The sequence below is a fragment of the Corvus kubaryi genome, unplaced genomic scaffold (assembly GCF_017639235.1).
Source record: "Corvus kubaryi isolate FWS band 111438036 unplaced genomic scaffold, C.kubaryi_AGA036_p1.0 37249, whole genome shotgun sequence".
Taxonomy (NCBI): Eukaryota; Metazoa; Chordata; class Aves; order Passeriformes; family Corvidae; genus Corvus; species Corvus kubaryi.
Genome location: NW_024581072.1, coordinates 4061099 through 4080977, shown reverse-complemented (window position 1 = coordinate 4080977; position 19879 = coordinate 4061099). Strand labels below are relative to the sequence as shown.

The 19879-nt window shown below is 43.3% G+C and overlaps 1 protein-coding gene across 5 annotated transcripts in view; it reads right to left on the bottom strand.

The window, feature by feature from the left end:
• The window catches only part of PCGF3 (polycomb group ring finger 3), a 56277-nt gene extending 51511 nt beyond the window's left edge, over window positions 1-4766 (bottom strand). For 2 of the 5 annotated variants that reach the window (XM_042023505.1, XM_042023504.1), the window contains exon 1: window positions 4485-4766. The gene's annotated coding sequence lies outside the window, so the exon portion shown is untranslated. Of the gene's footprint in view, window positions 1-3116; window positions 3255-4484 lie in introns of those variants that run through there. The other 3 variants (XM_042023506.1, XM_042023507.1, XM_042023508.1) reach the window with 2 other exon arrangements.
• Window positions 4767-19879: the final 15113 nt, after the last annotated feature.

The following is a 19879-nucleotide window of genomic DNA, read 5'->3' as shown; positions in this document are numbered from 1 at the left end:
CATAATGTCACCACACATACTTTGATTTGCTCCAGTTCTCACCCCCACCCCCTCAACAATTTCCCCCACTGGCTCCATCAACTTATAATTGTGATTTGAAAGAGGCAGTCATAACTGTGAGAACAATAATTTTCTGGCACAAAGAACAAGTAACTTGAGCTCACCAGAGTTCGTCATTCCCCCTACTTCTAATAATCTGTACCACCCCCTACTTTTGAAAAGTATGTGTTGTGTTTGTCAAAGGAATAAAGAGACCCTTAAGTTCCTACATATAGTTTGAAGTTCCTAGTCTAAAGTACTGCTTCTGATTAAGGAGAAAAAAGAAAAGGCGGGGGGGGGGGAAGAAAATAGTGTAATTGAAGAACTCACTGCTGGTTTATTTGTTCTTACAATGCTGGCTCTCTGGTATGATTGCAAGACTTCAGGTCTCTACAAACTTCAATCAAACTTTCAGCAGAACATAGGGCTTTCAGTCCAATTAGCTCCCACCACACTGAGTATTTCAATTTCATATTCTGTTGAATTAAGTATAGATGCACTTATTCAGTAGAATTAACTTGAGAAAAGATAATTTTAAGTCAGTCAATGAGATAGCATCACCAGCAGCGACTGAGGTTAACTGTGGGGGTGAGCACTAGATCAAGCTGCGCAGGGGGGTTCCCAAGCTCAGGGATTCCTGAGCAACAGCTCAGAGCTGCACCCAAAACTGGAAGCCTTGGCAAGCCAATCAAGCTGGGGGATGAATAGATGGAGAGCAGCCCTGTGAGAAGGCCTTGGGGTGCTGGGGGATGAGAGGATGGACATGACCCAGCCATGGGCACTCACAGCCCAGAGAGCCAAACGTGTCCTGGGCTGCATCCAAAGCAGCGTGGGCAGCAGGGGAGGGAGGGGATTCTGCCCCTCTGCTCTGCTCTGGTGAGACCCCACCTGGAACACTGCATCCAGCTCTGGGGTCCCAGCACAGGAAGGACAGGGACCTGTTGGAGTGAGTCTGGAAGCAGGCCATCAAGACGTTTAGAGGGATGGAGCAGCTCTCCTACAAGGAAAGGCTGAGAGAAGGCTTTGGGGTGACCTAACAGCAGCCTTCCAGTACCTGAAGGGAGCCTACAAGAGAGATTTTTTTGCAAGAGCATGTACTGACAGGACAAGAGGGAATGGCTTCAAAGTGAAAGACAGGAGGTTTAGATTAGATATTACAATGAAGTCCTTTGATGTAAGGGTGGTGAGGCATTGGAACAGCTTGCCCAGTGAAACTGTGGATGCCCCATCCCTAGAAGTGTTCAAGGTCAGTTTGGATGGAGCTCTGAGCAACTGGGTCTAGTGGGGGTCCACAGCAGGGAAGTTGGAACAAAATGATCTTTAAGGTCCCTTCCAAACCAAACATCCTATGATTCTATGAATTTCAATAAAAGCAGTTTTCTCTAGGCTCTTCAGAGCAATTATAAAACAAACCACTATTTATAGTGTTTCTTCAGTTAGCAATGAAACTGTGTTACATACCACAATAGAGAAGATTGCTTCTAACACAGAATAACCTGCTTTTTTTTCCTCTCTCTTGTACAATATACAAGACTTTCACATACTAGCTAAACTTCCAGTCTAATATAACAAGCTTGTATATTAAAAAGGGAGGTGTAAGGAATACAAAACTACTTCAAGACAGAGCTTCCAAATAAGTCTTGTGTAAGCTAAAAGATGTAGGCAGCTTCTGCCTGGCTTCTAACCTACTGCAGTCAAACTGCCCTGAGAAGGTTTTCCTCCACATTTCCTTTAAACATGAGAGCAAACCTAACCTAGCAAATTAGAGAAGTTTCAATCATCATTAAACATCTTTAGTAGCACTGAGAAAAAGAGACCAGAGTTCAGATTAATAAACTCTCAGGAATGCCAAGAGTCTTAAATCAACGGCATCTCCAAACACTACTATCAAAACAAGCTTCCACTTAGTAAGTACTAAGTTACTACACACATGCCAAACAACAATAGCTCCAAAGCAAAAAAGTAGAGAAAATGTTTCTTTTATAAAATACAAGATGTCCTTACACTTTCTTGTAAACTAGTATCGTAACTTAAGACAGTAGTTGTAAAGTGAGACGCTATAAACATGCATGCTTTTCAAAACACCATGTATACATCCACTTTGCAGCTTAGAGCTTAGTAGCTCCACTTAAGAGTTTCAATGGAAATGCTTCAACTTCTTCTCACAATGTTGCCCAGAGCGTTCAGGAATTTAATCTAGAATTATATCAGTCCTGGGAGTTCATTACATGACAAAAGCTAAAAAGGCCACGCCACCTAGATTAAACGGCCATATGGGAAAAAAGAAATGAAAGCTATTAAAGTAAGTGTAGAATGGTTCTTGACGAGAAAACTTACCTGTATCTCAAATATAAAGCTTTGAGATGACCTCCTCTAAATCACATAAGCAGACAGGAGATGTAAGAGCAGGACAGCTGCAGTGACTGAAAGCTGTACTTTACAGTCTTTTAGTAGCAGAAATCTTTCATACCATAGTAATTAATTTCTGCCATTCCTGGCATTAGTATTAGGCTAGGATAATTACAAACTCTTAAGTCGAATTTATTACAACATTTACAAGTGTTCAGTCTTGATTTTCTATGGTGACAGCAGAGTAACAAGATCAAAACAGCCAGATCAGCCTGCAGAAAGAAATCCAGTAGATTTTCCTCAAAAAGTGGTTTATGAAATGTTTTATTTCTGAGTTTTCTGTCACAGTACACCTATACATCTCTAGACAGTCACCTGACCCTCTTCTAATGCATCCTATGTGTTTTCACTAAGTACCTTTGGTTCTGCACAGCTTCTGTATTCCCTTAAACACATTATAAAATGTTACAAGTATAGCTTCAAAAGAAATAGTAAAGCTACTGAAAGGGCACAACGTTTCTGTTTTTATTCACCTTGTTACCAAAGAATTTTTATGAATTGCAGAGCACCTTTTTGAGATACATGATGAGTATCACAGTTGAGATTCTCATCTGATTTGCCCCTAAAAGAATGAACACAAAAATTCACAAGTATCCTACCCAAAAATAACCAATAATAATTTTTAAACAGTACACTATCTGGTACTAAAAAGACTCATTACAACATACCTAACATATGCTTAATTGTCCATTCTGTAGAAACAAAACCAATCTAGAATGAAGGACACATATATGGGATGCTCCTTAAAGACTCATCTCAATTTTTTTGTTTGTTTTAATTCAAAGCTTTTCATCCACAAACTTAATTCTTTGGTGAAACTCTGGAAGAAAATATGCAGTATTATTTCGAAAAATACCAAATAAAATATTTTCAGAACATTCCAGAGCATGTAGGGGTAATAAACCAGAATTTCTTGAACTGGTTTCTCAGAGGCATTCATTTCATACAGAAAGCAGGAAGGGTCTAAACTGACTTGACAGAAAGCTGGCACAAACAGTTTTGTAACCAAAAAAAAAAAAAAAAAGAAAAAAGAAAAAAAAGGAGAAAATGCAAGTATGTGAAGTAGCAAGAAAACATCCAAGCATTTGATAACCCACAGTAATCAAACCTCCTTTGAGCCTTATTAACTTCGGGACATGCAAAACTTTCCACAGAGATCATTTTTAGCACTTTTCAGGCTAAAAGTGACCAACTTAAAAGGCCAAATGTGACAACACCACAGCTTACTAGAACTCAGTGGTTTAGAGAACTTTCTAAATTCCTTAATACCAAATACATATATGTGTATATATATGTGTGTGTGCATATATGTATATTTGTTCTTAGACTTTAAAACAATTCAAGCCGCTATACCTTACCTATGAGTATCAATTCATTTCCTATTTGTCACGACTTAACATCCCAGATACACAGCACTGGAGCCACATACCTGCACGGCTGAAGTCGCACACCCAAGGGACGTGTCCCCCCTATCTCCAGCTTACTGGAAACGCCATCTTCACCCCTCCACTCAAAGAGACCCTTTCTCCTCAAGCCGTGGAGTTCTGTCCCCTGCCCAGGCCCCTGCACAGAACCGGCAACTCCTCCCGAGGGTAGGAACGGGTGGGGCGGGAGGTGCCCGGGTTTCCTTGCCCCCAGCAGCCAAGAGCCACCTTCCCCGGCGGTGGGCAAACGCAGCAGGACCGGGACAGACGCTCCCCCGGCCCACGGGGACTCCCTGACAGTTTCGGGAGAGGAACCCCACAGAACCCCGACCCCGCCTGTGACCACCCCGCTGCCGCCCCGAAAGTTCAAGCGCGGCCCCCCCCACCCCCGGCCCGCTCCTCCGCAGCCCCCCAACCCGTGGGGGTGGAGAAGACCCTCGCCCCGCACCCCCACACCCCTTCCTCTCATCCCGCAGCCCTCACCGCAAATACCCCGCAGACGGGCGGGGGGGCGGCGGGCCCGCCCCGCCCCCGAGCCCCTCGGCTGCCCTCCAGCCCCTCGGCGGGGCAAGGCCGGGACCCCCACGCCCCCCACCCCAGCCCCGCACTGACCTGACGGGGGGGGCGCGGCCGCCGCTCGGGGCCACAGCGGGGGCTCCCCGCACCGCCGCCGACCCTCCGCTCCCCGGCCCGTCCTTCTCCGGGCGCCACCGCAGGGCAGAGAGCAGAGGAGTCGGAAACGCGAGGCGGAGGGAAACACCGGCCCCGCTTCCCCTTCCCGAGAAAATTTTAAAAAGAAAAAACGGGGATTTAAAGGGCTCGGCCCGGAGTTTAAAACAAAGAGGCGGAAATAGCCGAGTGCGGCCCGAGCGGAGCCGAGCGGGGGCGCCGCGCTCGCGGCGCATGCGCGCGGGGCGCTCACCCGGGCACGGCGCCGGCCGCCCCCTCTTTCCCTCCCCCGGGCAGCGGGGCCGGCGGAAGGGGGTCCTGCAGCCCCCGCCAGGCCTGGGCCCAAGCCATGTCCCGGTCACAGAACCTCAGAGTATGCTGACTTGGAAGGGACCCATCAGGATCATCGAGTCCAACTCTTATTCCTGCACAGGACACCCCGGAGAATCACACCATGTGCCTGAGAGCATTGTCCAAATGCTTCTTGAGCTTTGTCAGGCTGGTGCTGTGACCACTTCCCTGGAGAGCCTGTTCTAGTGCTCAGCCACCCTCTGGGTGAAGATTCTTTTCCTAATACCCAACCTAAAGCACCTCCTACACAACTTCAGGCCATTCCCTCGGGTCTTGTCACTGGTCACCACAGAGAAGAGATCAGTGCCTGCCTGTCTGCCTCCCTTTGTGAGGGTGTTGAAAATTCCAATCCCCCCTCAGTCTCCTTCAGGCTGAACAGACCTTCAGGCTGACCTTCGCCACTCCTTGAATGGTTTCCCCGCTAGGCCCTTCACTGTCTTCATTGCCCTCCTTCGGACGTTAGTGGCTCAATGTCTTTCTTTCACTGAGGTGCTTAGAACCTTACATAGCACTCAAGGTGAGGCCACACCAGCGTAGAGCAGAGGTAAGAGTAGAGGCTGAGTGTGCAACCTTGAAAAATCCATACAACTTCTGAGCAGGAAGGCGAGATCAGCAAAGGTTTGGCTTTTAGGCAGGATGTGCCTCTGCATTGCTCCAAGCTGCCTCTTCTCTCTGAAAGGTTTTCTTCAAAAGTGCACAGGTGTCTTTTCAACTGATGAGAGTGGAAACTTGAGTTGTAGCTGGGTGGAAGGAGAAGCTTGAATAGGAATGCTGGTCTCAAGACACGCTGGTATCTTGAGCCACTGTGGATGGCTCAAGACATTCCCAACTGATGAAATGACAAAGATCCTGTCTTCCTGAAGGTGTGAAGTCATGGGTCAAAGAGCATGCATAAAGCTTGGGAAGCCCATGCCAAGTTCAGGTTTGCACCAAACAGCTGAATGCTTCACTTGGAAAGACAAGTACTTAAAAATTCACCTGTCCAGAAACTAAAGACACCAAACCAATCTTTACATTCCTAAATATGCATATATTTTGAATGTAATCCTTTAAAATACCTGCATATTTCCCTCTTTATTTCTTCCTTTCCAACAAAGAATGAGCCATGAGACAGTCTTCCACCTTGTCTAAAAATGCCATTGGAAATGGGCTATCTGATATGGCACAAGCCCTCCTCCATGTTCAGCAAACTACTGAGCTTTTATTGTGTGCCAAGACAGGGGCTGTGCTTGGCTCTGGGAGCTATGTTTTCCAGATGCTAAGTCTGAGTTAATGGAAAATATGTCAGTATTTTAGATTTGCTTTGTTTCAGTTCAAGGGTTATGTAGCTACATGAGTGCATCTTGTCTGTCTGAAATACAAACTCTGTTTCCAGTTTAACAACAAATTACTTTGTATGGGCCTTTCTTGTGTGTTGTGGAAAGAAATGGGGCCTCCTATCTGACCCCTGGAACTGGGGTTCAAGTAGCCAGAAGCAAAAGTAACAAACTACAAGAATGTGCATGAAATTATAAACTGTATGCCTGCTTTTCTTGTGTGGCTGGTTGGTTGGTTGGTTGGTTGGTTTTTTCCTAGTGTTTCCAGACCAAACACTGCAGATTGGGAAAACTGTTAAGGGCATGGTCTATAGGTGTTGGCGTTCTCTTTCTATAGAATTTTTTAGAAGATGGCACCTTAAGCACGATGATATGGCCATGCCTACTGAAACAATCTGCTGTAATATACCCACTGTGACAAGATTCATGACCCTCAGAGAGTGCAAGCAGTGGTTTGCTCTCTTCTCAACCTCATCACCTAACATCAGTTCTAATGCCTTTGGCATTAGAACACCATTAAAGTGTGTGTTAGCCATAAGTGATGTTTCTGAAATACAAGCTTAGCTAGTGACTACAGTATCTAATACCACAATTGCATACTAGAGTACGTTTTCTGAACTACAACACTGGATATTAGAAGAGAAGTGAAACTTGTTTGCATTGCAGTCAGTGAGCTGTGGTCAAACTACAGAAGTCCAGAGAGTGACTTGGGGAGAACTAGAAACGGCATTTAAAGGATTCTTGAAGTTAGCTTTACATGGATTAGTCTTCACAGTTTTCGCCCAAACAAGAACATGACGCGAACACAGGTAAATTGAATCTCTAGCTTCCAGAAACATATGTTTCCTAGCTAAAACATTTAATGGAACAGAATCTATCTGAGACCTCTTGACAGAAAAAAAAACCCCAAACATCACAGGTAAAGAAATTTTTTTATCTCCTTTAGGTCTTGTAACAGTGAAAGCGAATTGGTCAGCATGAGCACGTTAATATTAATGGCATAAACAAAGAAATTACTACAAACCCAACAAAATGACATATTTTCTTAAAAAAGCAGAAAAGTAGCAAATAAAATTAATAAAGCACAAAGTGGAAAACAAAGGACAAAATTACTCTAATTTAAGACTATGAAAAAGTGTTTAGAAACAGCAATGTTGAGAACTAATATTTCCCATAGTTTCTCAGAGCACTAGAGCTACATCAATTCTTTGGGTCTGTGAACTAGACTGTTTGCATCAGCAAGTGCTGAGAGAGCCTGTTGATGCCATTGCAAGGCTACTCCCCAGCTATTACCTTTCCGAGATCATGATGACCAAGCAAGTCCCCCAGTACTGGAGAATAGTAAATATTTCACCTGTCTTGAAAACAGTAAGAAAGCTAATGCAGAGAACTACAGCTTCACTTTGGTCCCTGAGAAAATCATGGAGAAATCAAAGATCTCAGAGCTGGGCTCAAACAGCTTGCCAAAGAACTCAAGCATTGACCATCTTATTTCTTACACATAGAAGCACCAGGCACAAATTATTTAAGTACCATATTCTAATGGGTAAGTCTGTAAGATCTGGGCATTATCAGACACATCGAATGTATGAGGTTTGGAAGGGACTCAGGACAGTCTCCCTGCCCAAAGCAGGATAAGGCAGAGCAGCAATGTCACTTCTTCAGTTATCACCAGACCAGGCACTGCCATTCTTACATTGTAGGTTCTGCATGGTCATCCTCAGGACTGAACAATAACTTCGTTCTTGCCTAGGAACAACTGGGAAACAATCTTTTGAATGTCAGTTTCACCACAGCTACATTCTGGCTTCAGAGATGTGGTCTATTAATCCTCTGGTTTAAAAATAAAGGCCTAGAGGTCCTTTACAGGAGGAGCTATGAGCTACCACCCCCTACAGACACAGCTGCATAGGTCAGACAAACTGACTTGGCAACAGACTATTTGGAAGTTCACTGCCCCCCAAATTCAGACATTCTGAAATATGGTTCAGCATTTTGTTATAGATGTACCTGAGCATAAGCATAATCCATAAATTTTTAATTCCATAACTGTTATGCAATCTCCTGCATCTGTAAAATACTAGGAAATTCCTGTTTCTTTCAATAACCTTTAATATTTGGGGTTTGGCAAGTTGATATCTTTCTCCCTGTTGTCCTTGCTAAAGAACTGATAAAGCATGCTCTCAGTCTCTAGTTGAACAGTTTTATTCCTGAACTGATCTGCATCATTTTTTTTAAGATTTAAGGATACTATAAAGCTCAGAGAGGTTTAAACCCAAGTGATAGATACTTAACTATACCCTCAGTCATTCCAACCCACTTGAGTTCTTCAGTCGTCTCTGTTACTTGGCTTTCAAGCTCCTTCATTTCCCATGGAAAAAAAATCCTTCATTTTCTCTCTGCTCTCAAAGTTAAATAAATCGGGTTCGTTCTCTAGCCAAATCCACTCGACTGTATGAGACAAACTGATTCAGCAATCATTTGTAAAAGAGGAAAAAGCAAATATCAGCTATTGAAGTATCTCTAGTCTTACAAATATTCCCACTGGTAAGTGAAAGATTAATGCTCTTGCCAGAGCATGTAACTGTTAGCTAGCAATTAGAAACTTCTGGTTATGAAGTCTTCCTCACCTAAGACAGCTTAATGCTTTAAAGATGAGCATTAGATAGAAAACTGGAAATAGTGAGGGATTTTGTGACTCAAAAAATACGAATCTTTTGCCACCAATTACTTACATAAATAGAGCTTAAATCCCTTCAACGATCTGGGGTTTAAACACAAAAGCTTTAGCAATATCCTTACTTTTAAATGATGAAATTTATACTGAGGGCAGGGGGCAGCAGGGAGAAGCAAAACAGAAACTCTTGCTCGGTTCCCAGAAGTTCTGCAGCTTGAATATTCCATTCTCAGAACCTGGAGCTTGCTCCAGTAAGAGGAAAGTTATCAGCAGCCTACTCCATTGTGCAAGGCAGTGTGTTGTCCCTGTGACTGTCAGCTGTAGTTACTGCATTAAAACTGAGGAGGAAGTTACCTTCCTGACTGGTGCTTACCTTTCTGATTTCTTCCTGATCATCAATTATAATTTGGCTCTAATATACCAGACTGAACACTGACAAGAACACTGGATTTTTGATGGACTACACATGTAGAAACCACAAACATCAACACTTAAATTCCAGCAATTCAGTTTCAGATACACTTCTGGGCAACCTGTACAAAATTAAAAGCAGAGATAGTAAACCAGAAGTAAACTCTGCAAAGAGGAGCAGGCTACAAGAGAAAGGGACGTTTAGAAAAAGGAGTAAAAACTATTTCTTCTTGGGTATCCAGCATGTGGTGACTTACCACTTAGACACACACAAGTCTGTGGGACCAGATGGGATCCACCCAAGGGTACTGAGGGAGCTGGTGGAGTCTCTGAGTCATTTCCAACCATTTACCAGCAGTCCTGACTAAACAGGGAGGTCCCAGGTGACCAGAAGTTAGTCAGTGTGACACCCATCTACAAGAAGGGCTGGAGAGACAATCCAGGGAGCTACAGGCCTGTCAGTCTGACAGTGGTGCCAGGGAAGGACAGGGAGCAGATCTTGTTGACTGCCATTATGCAGCACATACAGGACAACCGGGGCATCAGACCCAGCCAGCAAAGGTTTAGGAAAGGCAGGTCCTGCTTGACCAACCTGATCTCCTTCTACAACAGCATGACTCACTTAGGGGATGAGGGAAAAGCTGTGGATGTTGTCTATGTGAACTTTGGCAAAGCCTTTGACACTGTCTCCCACAGCTTTCTCCTGGAGAAACTGGCTGTTCATCGCTTGGATGGGTGCACTCTTGGCTGGGTAAATATCTGGGTGAATGTCTGGCTGAACAGCTGGACTGAGAGGGTGGTGGTGAATGGAGTTACATCCAGCTGGCAGCTGGTTGCAAGTGCTTTTCCCCAGGGCTCAGGATTGGGGCCATTCTTGTTTAACATCTTTATCGATTATTTGGACAAGGGAACGAGTGCCCCTTCGATCAATCTGCAGATGATACCAAATTGGGCAGAAGTGTTGATCTGCTGCAGGGCAGGAAGGCTCTGCTGAAGGATCTGGACAGGCTGGATTGATGGGCTGAGGCCAATTGTATAAGGTTCAACGAGGTGAAGTGCCGGGACCTGCCCTTGGGTCACAACCACCCCAATGCAGTACTACAGGCTTGAGGAAGAGTGGCTGGAAACTGCCTGATGGAAATGGACCTGGGCGTGTTGGTTGAGAGCTGGCTGAACATGAGCAAGGAGTGTGCCCAGGTGGCCAGGAAAACCAATGGCATCCTGGCTGATCCTGATCCATATCACCTATTGTCTTTTGTGCTGAAGTACAAATACTTCCTTCCATGGGAAGAGACATGCAGCCCATGCTGTGATCTTCACCATGGCATGGGGATTCCTGAGGCCTTTAACAATCTCCTTTTTAAACCTTTCCTGAGCATCCTTGGACTTTCCCCACTAAGCTTTCCAATTCTCTGCAAGGCTTCCCTATAGCAATTTTCACAATGGTATTGCAAGAAATTTATGAATTGTCTTGGAAGTAGATGGACATGTCCAGTATGGTGTGGATAAATGTGGTCACCTGGTCATTCATCCATATGGAATTGGATATGTAGTTAGGAAAGTCCACCACAGGTTTTATAAATTCATGATCAGCTTTCCTGTGGCAGGAAAAATAGGGGACATCCTGACGATATTCTAAAGTTTGTCAGATCAGTGACAGTAGCAGATGTACTGGAGTGCAAATGTTTCCAGAGGCTCCTTCAGCTTTTGAGGTGAAGTATGCTGTTGATCTAGGAATCAGGAGAGAGACACAGGGAGTAAAAAAAGCTAAAAAATAATCGTTTACTGCCATCAAGACCTCAGGAATTCATATGTTCACCTTCTGATGATATCCATTTGGGAGACTAGTGTATTCATACTGCACCAGCCACAGCCACAAACAGCCACCCCACTCTGAAGAAATAGTTATAGTCCATTATGAAAATGTTATCTTATGATAAGCTGCATCAGATGGCTGGACTTGTTTATGGCAAGAATAGGCTGCACCTGCAGGCACAGGGGGAAACCACGTCCTTTAGGTGGGACTGGATCAGACTTTCCATTGTGACTGTGTTCAAAAAGCTACAGGGATTCTGCATGAGAACTCCTGTGCTAAGTGACACAAACCATCCCATTAAATATCTGGCTCTGCATCACCTACGTGTTTCTCCCAGCCTTTCTCAAAGCAGGAACTACTAAAACCACCACCTAATTACCATGAAGTTCCACAGAAGCATGTGAGCCATTCACCTTGAGGCAGAAACTCCCAGGACTGGAAAGGATTCAAATGTTTATATATATGAAGGGAAAACAGGATGTCTAAAGCTGTTTGATTAAACCAGTTTGCTAGTAACCTGGACCTATAAAGAGCTGTACCCGCACTTAGGAACAACCTTTTATAACTTAACATTCAGTTAGGTAATGTGACCCAGTGAAAAATATCCACCTTGGCAGGGTTGGTAGGCAGGTAAAGAAGAATTGTGATGCCAGCACTGCCTTCAAAGCATTACAATTAATAATTGCCCCTTCCAAGAGGAAGAATGGTTCACCAGAGCATCAGAAATGATTTCTTTTCCTGAGCTCAGGCAAGAGGTAGAAATTACACCAGCTTTAACATTTCACAGACAAAAAGTGCCTCCTACTTTACTTGTGAGTCAGAACATGGTACATTCTGTGAAGGATGAGGGGGAAACAGCTGACTATCACAAAGAAATATTATATATTTACTATCCCATCCACAGTTAATCCATCAAGAAAATGAAACAAAAGGGAAGGATGAAAAGAAAATAAAAAATGCTATTGAAAGTATTAAATATCATTTAGTTACGGTAGTCTGATTTTCAATTTGGTACCAATTAACTTCCTATTTATATCTGCCCAACTCTTTATTTAGCAGTATTACTTCAAACATTTCGATACATAACAAAGGTGTCCATATCTAGGAGATAAATGCCCTAGATTTAGCTGGGATAGAGTTAATTTTTTCATAGTTCTGGCTCAAGGTTATGTATAAGTATACAAACCTTCTAAAAAATTGTCGTTCTCCTGACAAAGTTGTTTAATTGTACTAAACCTCGGTACCTACTTGCTGGCAATGGGAACAATACAAGTTGCCCACTTTCTGAACAGCTTCCGAATTTGTGTCAGTGCAGGTAGTAACTGGTGATCAGAAGCAAAAGCGTTGGTCATCCCTGGCAAGCGTGAAATCACCTCTGCTGCAGAAGCAGGATTGGCAGCTGGAAGGCAGTGGTGGCCACCATTTCATCTGCATGTACTCACAGTCTCAATATTTGCCACCCCTTGCAGACTTTTGCCCCAGGCAGAAGGGTTTTATTTTAAATTGTTAAATAGTTGCACAGTTTCTGTCTGCACCTCTGGAAAAAATGAGGTCCCACACACAAGCCATGGGCAGGTTTCCTACAATCCACTCTCTGAACTCAAACAGACATTATTATAAATCAGGCCAAGCACCCTGTTAAGTAATGCATACCTCAAAAGCAATTCTTCCACAAGAAACTTTTTTCAAATATTTCTCCTTTCTTTCTGTGTCTTCCTCATGTTTGATTTCTGCTTTGGAGGAGATTTGCACACCACTCTGTTTTCCTCAGAACATGAAAAGAAGGAAAATTCATGGCTTTTTAATACATTGGTTGCAGCAAGATCTTTGGTAAGTTCTGCTTGTCCCTGCACCAACATGTAGAATTTTCAATAGATCCTCAAGGATGCTTCAGCTTCAGCCTCAAAAGCAGTTGTGTGGAGTCAGCGCTTTCTGGTCTTTCTGAATGGCAGCACAGTTTTCAGTGGACATGTTTGGTCACAGGTCAGTTTATAACCCACAGGACAAGGAGGAAGATAAAAATCATTTGTAGGGCCTCAGGTCTAAGTGAGAGTCTAGATAATATAAAAGAAAAACAAATGCTTTCCTAAGTGGTACAGAAGCCCAGGGCTGATCAGCCAGAGGTGTACGTGCTAACCTTCAAGCTACTGAAGATATTTAGCCAGGACTGTTTCACTATGCTACAGTCTAGGCAATCTGGACAAGCTGCCACAACCACAGGACTTAGTGACAGTTTATTACTGCATCAGTGCTTCCATTAACAGCTGTGAGGACTTCCCAGTGAAAATAATGAACCTTAAGACCACAAAGGAACCTGCAGAGGAATGGGCAGCAGGAGATGTGTTTGGGCCATAATGGTTCCTACCTGCTGTTCCCTCCTCCATACACTGTTCCCCTGCTCCTGTGTGGGGTTCCTCCTATGGGATCAATGTGGGCCTTCCCCACAAAGTAAAGTTCTTCAGGAGCAAACTGTTCGAGTGTGTGTCTCCCATGAGACACACCTTCTCCACCATGGGCTTCTCTATGGGCTTCAGGGGAATCTCTGCCCCAGCGTCTGGAACGCTTCGTCCTTTTTCAGTGATCTTGGTGTCTGCAGGGCTGTTGCTCACACCTCTTTTTTAATTACCTTCTTTGCCTTTGTGGCATTTTTGCCCTTTCTTAAGGTGCCACCATCTTGGATGAAGGGCTCAGGTGTGCCCTGTGGTGTGTCTGGCATGGAGCAGCCCTGGCCTCCTCTCACAAAGGTTTCCCTGCAGCACCTGCACTAAAACCTTGTCGCATAAATCTTTTTCACAAGTGAAAAACTCTACAGATTGAGTCTGGGTTTCTCTGTGGGGAAATCAGAAGCTCTTGCTAACTAGAAAGAAGGGAGGAAAACTGGAGAGAGGTCAGGAGTACCTCAGAGCCTTAGCCACTGATGGGAAACAAGATGGAAGGGAGTGGACAAAACCACAGAAGACTAAGGAGGAAGGAGCAAATTATAAGGATTGCGAGGAAGCAGAGCAATGGAGGAGTGTGAAATTAATGTCTACAGAGAGTGAGGAGAAATGGCCAAGGAGCCAAGCAATGGACTATGCAAGAGCAGTGAAAGGAGGCTGGAAGATACGCACCCTGAGATCTGCTATGCAAACTAAGCAGGGAAAAATTAAGCACAAAATAATAATAAGGGAGAGAAGAATTCTGCAGAGAAGAGGGAAAAAAGTTAATACAAACTTTGGAAGTCTGTAGGAGGGGAGAAAGAGGAGGAAGAGAAAAAGTGGAGGAAACAGCATATGAATTTGGATTTGTATTTTTCTTAAGTTTTACAAAAAATGTAATAACTGTGTGTAAAGGCAATTCCCGATTTTTTACTTTCAGGTATCCATTCTCCAAACACACTTCTCTTTCGCATGAAAATTGGTAGGCAAAATGAAATGGGTGTCCCCCCTTCTGTTTGGTGTGTAACCTGTGACTGAGCCTAAGAGGTTATGTGGCAGTGTCTCAAGGTTATGTGCAATGACCTAAAGCCACCCATCTTGTTAGATTTATTGTATTTTCAAATTGACACTAGTGCATTCCTCTTTTACTTTCAAAACAAGGTATGCTGAACCAGGTATAGTTGAAACTGTGAATCAGGTTTTGAAAAGACATTTAGAATGCAGGCCTTCTTCTAAAATACAGCTACTATAAAGCCCAGGAATTTCTGGGTTGAGTTTTTTTGTATTTCTTTTAAATAGCTTTGGTTAAGGAACTGACGATTTGGGGCACTTAGTCTTTGTCCAGCAAAGTGTACCAAAGCCTGCAACACTTCAGGCTTATGACTAACTTTTTACAGTAGTTTATACTGGAGAATCGTGATTTAAATGAAGTCTACTAACTGCCTTCTCTTAGTCCTCTTCACATCTACACTATCTGTCCCATTCTGTAACCGCACACCTGGACTGTTCTTCTACAGTAGAAACTGTAGAAAAACTAGTTCCCTTAAAACCAAAGAAATAAATCAACTCTCTGAGTGGAAAAAAGTGTTCTGTAATTGCATATCTTAAACTCCTTCTGTATTGGCCACGAAGGAGCTTCCCACAATGATGCACTTACTGAGCCTCACAAGGGAAGTGTAGGCCTGGCTCCTGTACCCCTTCTTCCTCCCATGTTTCAGAAGGACTGCAGCTCTTTCCGTCAAGAGGGCTACAGTGATTAGTGTCTCTTGACCCAGCCACCTACTATCATAAACCTCGTGACAACTAGAGACTGAGGTCACCACTTTATTGCTGAATGTCTTAGAGATTGGCAAATGAAATAAAAGATTTGGAGGAGGCAGACACAAGCCACTTTTCTTAGGAAAGCAAAGATCAAAATGAGAAGGCTACAGCTTAATGTAAGACATACTATTATTTCAATCAGGCGTTCCTATAAAGGAACAAATCTGAATCACGGTTTTGTGGCACACATAGCAGTCATCCACTGATTAACAATCTCTGCCTGGATTAATGAGTCAGCCAAATCACCCACACATATGAAAACTACAGATAAAATTTATAAGTGCTGTCATTTTCCTTGAGGAAAAGGCAGTTCTGAATAATGAATCTTAGTCTGCTAAGGTTCCCAGTCATGGACAGCAACACATTTATCCCTTCTATGAACTCTGAAGATGATGTTACTCACCAGTGATGAATGATTAGGGGTATTTCAAATTGGTGCAGTAAAAGAAGCATTGTTTATAGTCTGATGCTCTGTAAGCCAGGCATCTGGTTTTGGTTTCTTAAATCAATACCTTTAGTCCCGTTTGAAATATATTGGATTTGAAATATATTGGATTTAATTTTTTTTTATAATAAGAAGCAAAATTAAGCTAGAACCTTACTTCCATTCTTAAATCCCTTTGAGGTTCCTGTAAGTTTTTGGCTTGATTGAAAGTGTGCCATGTTTCTCTGAGAACAAAAAATAAAACAAGCACTTCTGAAGTACCAACCATGGTACCAGCCTGCTTTGAAATCTGGATTTTTTTCTTAATATTTTTCTTTCTTATTGGTACCTCAAATGCTACCTTATTTTGGAGAGCTAGTCCTCGGTGTTAACCCGGGAGAAAACTAGGCTGACAGTAAAAGACTTCGGAGAAGGTGAGCAGTTAACAGGGCAAATACCAATTATATGGCTGCTTTAGCCAGCACTCTTTGAAATCAGATCCAGCCACTAATTTCAATCTAACCAGGATTGTGGATACAAAGTTTTGTATTTAAATCTATGCCTAAGACATTTAAATTAAATTTCCATTATATGTAAAGAGAGAGTCAAATCTTCACATCTATCTCCAGTCTAATGAAGTGGTCAATCTGCTCAATAGGCTGTGGCATGGACTGAGAAAAATGTCGGGGCCATCTGAGCCAGGATTGCAGCTGTTCTATGCTCCTCATTTAGAGATGAACAAATCCCTCAGCAGATTCCTACAGGACGACCTTTCACTTTGGGATGGGATAGGTGAGTGTGGGAAGGGGCTCCACTGTGGAGTCCAAATCTCTGTCAAAGAGGATTCTGTTGAGTGCTGTGGGCTAGAATTTAATCAATTACTGAAGATAATACTCTAATGGTTAATCTACACCCATGTATTTAAAGATTCAGCTTGGCTCATTTAATACTGGGCAATTCAAAGATTTGTTGCATGCTACAGCATACAGTTCCCATATGGGTGCTTTTCACTTTCCAGAGTTCAGTGTCATTGTGACATTTGCACACTGAGCAGCCATCCATGACTTCATTACAACAGCCTCTTCGGTCAACAGTACCAGCTCAATTACCATGTTATCTGAGATACATATAATGCTCAACTATTGTTAAAAAACCATAGCAATAAAAAAATCTGCAAGAGCTCAGAGACCTACACTTGAGTAAGTGGCCTCAGAAGTAATTCTTCCTCATTAGCCCCATGTCTAACACCAGATGGACACTGAAAACCCTGAAACTCTCCTGAATACAAAACAGTGCATGATTCTCCTTTGAGGAGGAGAAATTATCTCACAAAGATTTTTGGCACTTCCTGATACGGTAGTATGTGTAGCCTTCAAGTGGTGCAGCATGGAAGAGTTACTGTGTCCTGAAAATAGGAGCTGTGGAGAAGCAACCCCACAGGGAACAGTAGCAAAAGACAGAAGTTATTTCCATTTGACATGATATGATCCTTTTGGGTCCCTGGATTGTAACTCACATTATGTGCAAGCAGACATAGTTTGACTTTTATTTCTGACTGTCTTTTGCTCATTAAAAATCAACTTTTCAACCACACTTAGGTCTTCCTAGAGGTGCTAGGAAGTCCATTTCCACTGTGGATTTCCAGAGGTGGTTCTCTCTCTCTCTGGTCAGAAGAAAACCTCTCAATCTGTGCTTCCCTGCCCAGGACAGGACCCAGCCCAATACTGGGATGTCACAGCTCTTCTCCATGTTCTTGTCTACCCACTCGCCCCATGAGCCTCCAGTGAGTGGGTTTAAACGCTGACAGGGTTCTTATGCATAGCCACTCTCCCCAGTATGTAATCCCCACAGACAGTACAGCTCCATCTGTGCCACATTTCCAAGCTCGTGGGGGAGGATCTGCAGGCTGCAGGTTTATTTCAGTGGCATAGAAATACCATAAGCTTTTGCAGCCCTGAGTGGGCAAGAGTTGAAGGGCAGTAAAGCTGCCATCCCACCTTTCTTCCCTTCTTACAGGTCAGCTTTAATATCAAAAAGCAAACTGCAAACACAGGATGAAACAAGATGCCAGGCTCCTAAAAAGCAATGTCAGTGATTAATAGTGTGATCATGCCAAGACATTTGTGGGTTATCTTACTGCAGTTCAGATTTTAAAAAGAAATTTGAGAAGTGTATTTGCATGATGAGAAATGCTCGAAAGACTCACAGTGACAGGGTATTTCTATGGTGACCAGTGCAGCATCATATTTAAACTACAGTGATAAGAGATGTTAATGGCAGAATCCTGGCTCCTGAAGCAGCCAGACCTTCAGGGGAGCTGAGTACACTTTAAAAGGAGGATGAAGGTGTTTCAAGGTGATAACAAGCCAAAAACACAGACAGAAAGACTGTCCAAGCCATGCAGAAGTTTGGATCTGAGATATGAGGGCTCTTCGATTCCCAGGAGTACAGCTCTGAGACTACAGCATTACTTTCTCAGTATTTCTAGTGCAACAGGCAGAAAACAAGCAGAAACAATGGGTGAAATTGTGAAGATGGATACCAGAGAAATACAAAGCCTGTATTTTCAGCTTCTTGTAAGGAACACATCACAGCTCAATTGTTTTCAGCTTGCACATTGATGTTTTGTTGCTAAGGAAGCCAGGGCAAATCATGGAATACAAGGCTCAGACCCAGGAAATAGAAAATAATCCCAAAGTCCATACCTAGGTATAAATCACACATTTTTTTCTTAGAAGAGCTATCTGTAAAGGGAAACACATTGTCCCTTAGCTCTGTGATAATTTTCCTCTGAAAAACCTTCATATTTTGAGCAAGCCAAACTGATAGTATTCCATTTTTGTGACAAACTGAAAGCATATACCTGTGTTAGACTTCAGGTCTATCCCGTTCCTTGCTGAGGTGGTTTTTGTCTTATTTTGTTTTGTTTTCTCAAGTAGTACATTCATAAACATCTTCTTCTGCTACTTTCCTCCCTGGATTAGGCTATTACACATTTCTCGTATCTGCTTGCAACTTTCCTTAGCCCTCTCCAGTAGCCATCATATAGCTGGACTTACAGAAGACACTGACCCCCTTTCTTTCTTAAGTAAGGCTTTCTTAAGGCTTTACTGGTAAGAATCCCAGTTTATTTGCCTGGCTGTAACATGACACATTAAAAGTCTCTTTTTTAAAAATGCTTCTGAAATCAGGATAAATCAGGCCATAATAGTTTGATGAAGAACATGCAGTATTTTTTCTAGAAATAACCCTTGGTTGCCTGCCACCAGGGCAGTTGTCACCAATACTAGAGTTTCAGGGCAAAGAAGCCTCACAACAAATTATCTCCTATTCCCTGTATTTGTCCTTCAAGGCAAGGATTCAGCCAACACACTGAGTACAACTGCTGTTAGCTCTGCAATGTTATCAGACTGCAGAGGATATTTCAGGAAAATGAGCTGAAGCAGTACTCAGGAAGCTGTGACATAATATTGTAGAATATTCTTTTTCACAAGGGACCTGTGGAGGTCTGTGATCCACCACTTGCCCCATCACACCTTTAAGCTTCATGCTTAAAGGAGTGCCATCTGAATCAGAGTGCCTCAGGACTTGTTCAGTAGAGTAGGGAAGATCCACAGGAGTGGAGATCCCATGGCTTCTCCATGTCTCTCACTCTCAGTCAAGCATCCTGCTGGGGGATAAGGGGCCCCTTTGGTCGCTGGCAAGAGTCTTTGGTGCTGTCCCTCTGTACTTCAGAAAAGAGTCTGTCTCTTTCCTTTCTGTTTCCTCACCACAAAGAAGTTGAAGACATCCAAAAGAGTCCTCCTCTCCCTTTCGTGTCTCCAGATTGAACAAAAGTCTTTTCTCCATCTCTTTCCAGATGTACTGCGCTACAGCACTTTCTCTATCTCTGTGGCATCTGCTAGACTTTTTCCATGGAGTCAATGGCTGCCCAGTTCCAAGGAGGCAAAACTGGGCACAAGTCTCCAGATACAGCCAGGCTCACTGGTGCTGGTGCAAGGAGAAAGATACCTAAGTTTGGGACGAAGCAGCACAGAAGCAAGTTCAGGCAGCTGAATCTATTAGAGTCATCTGAAGCAGTGGCCTTGTTTCTCTCCTGAACCTG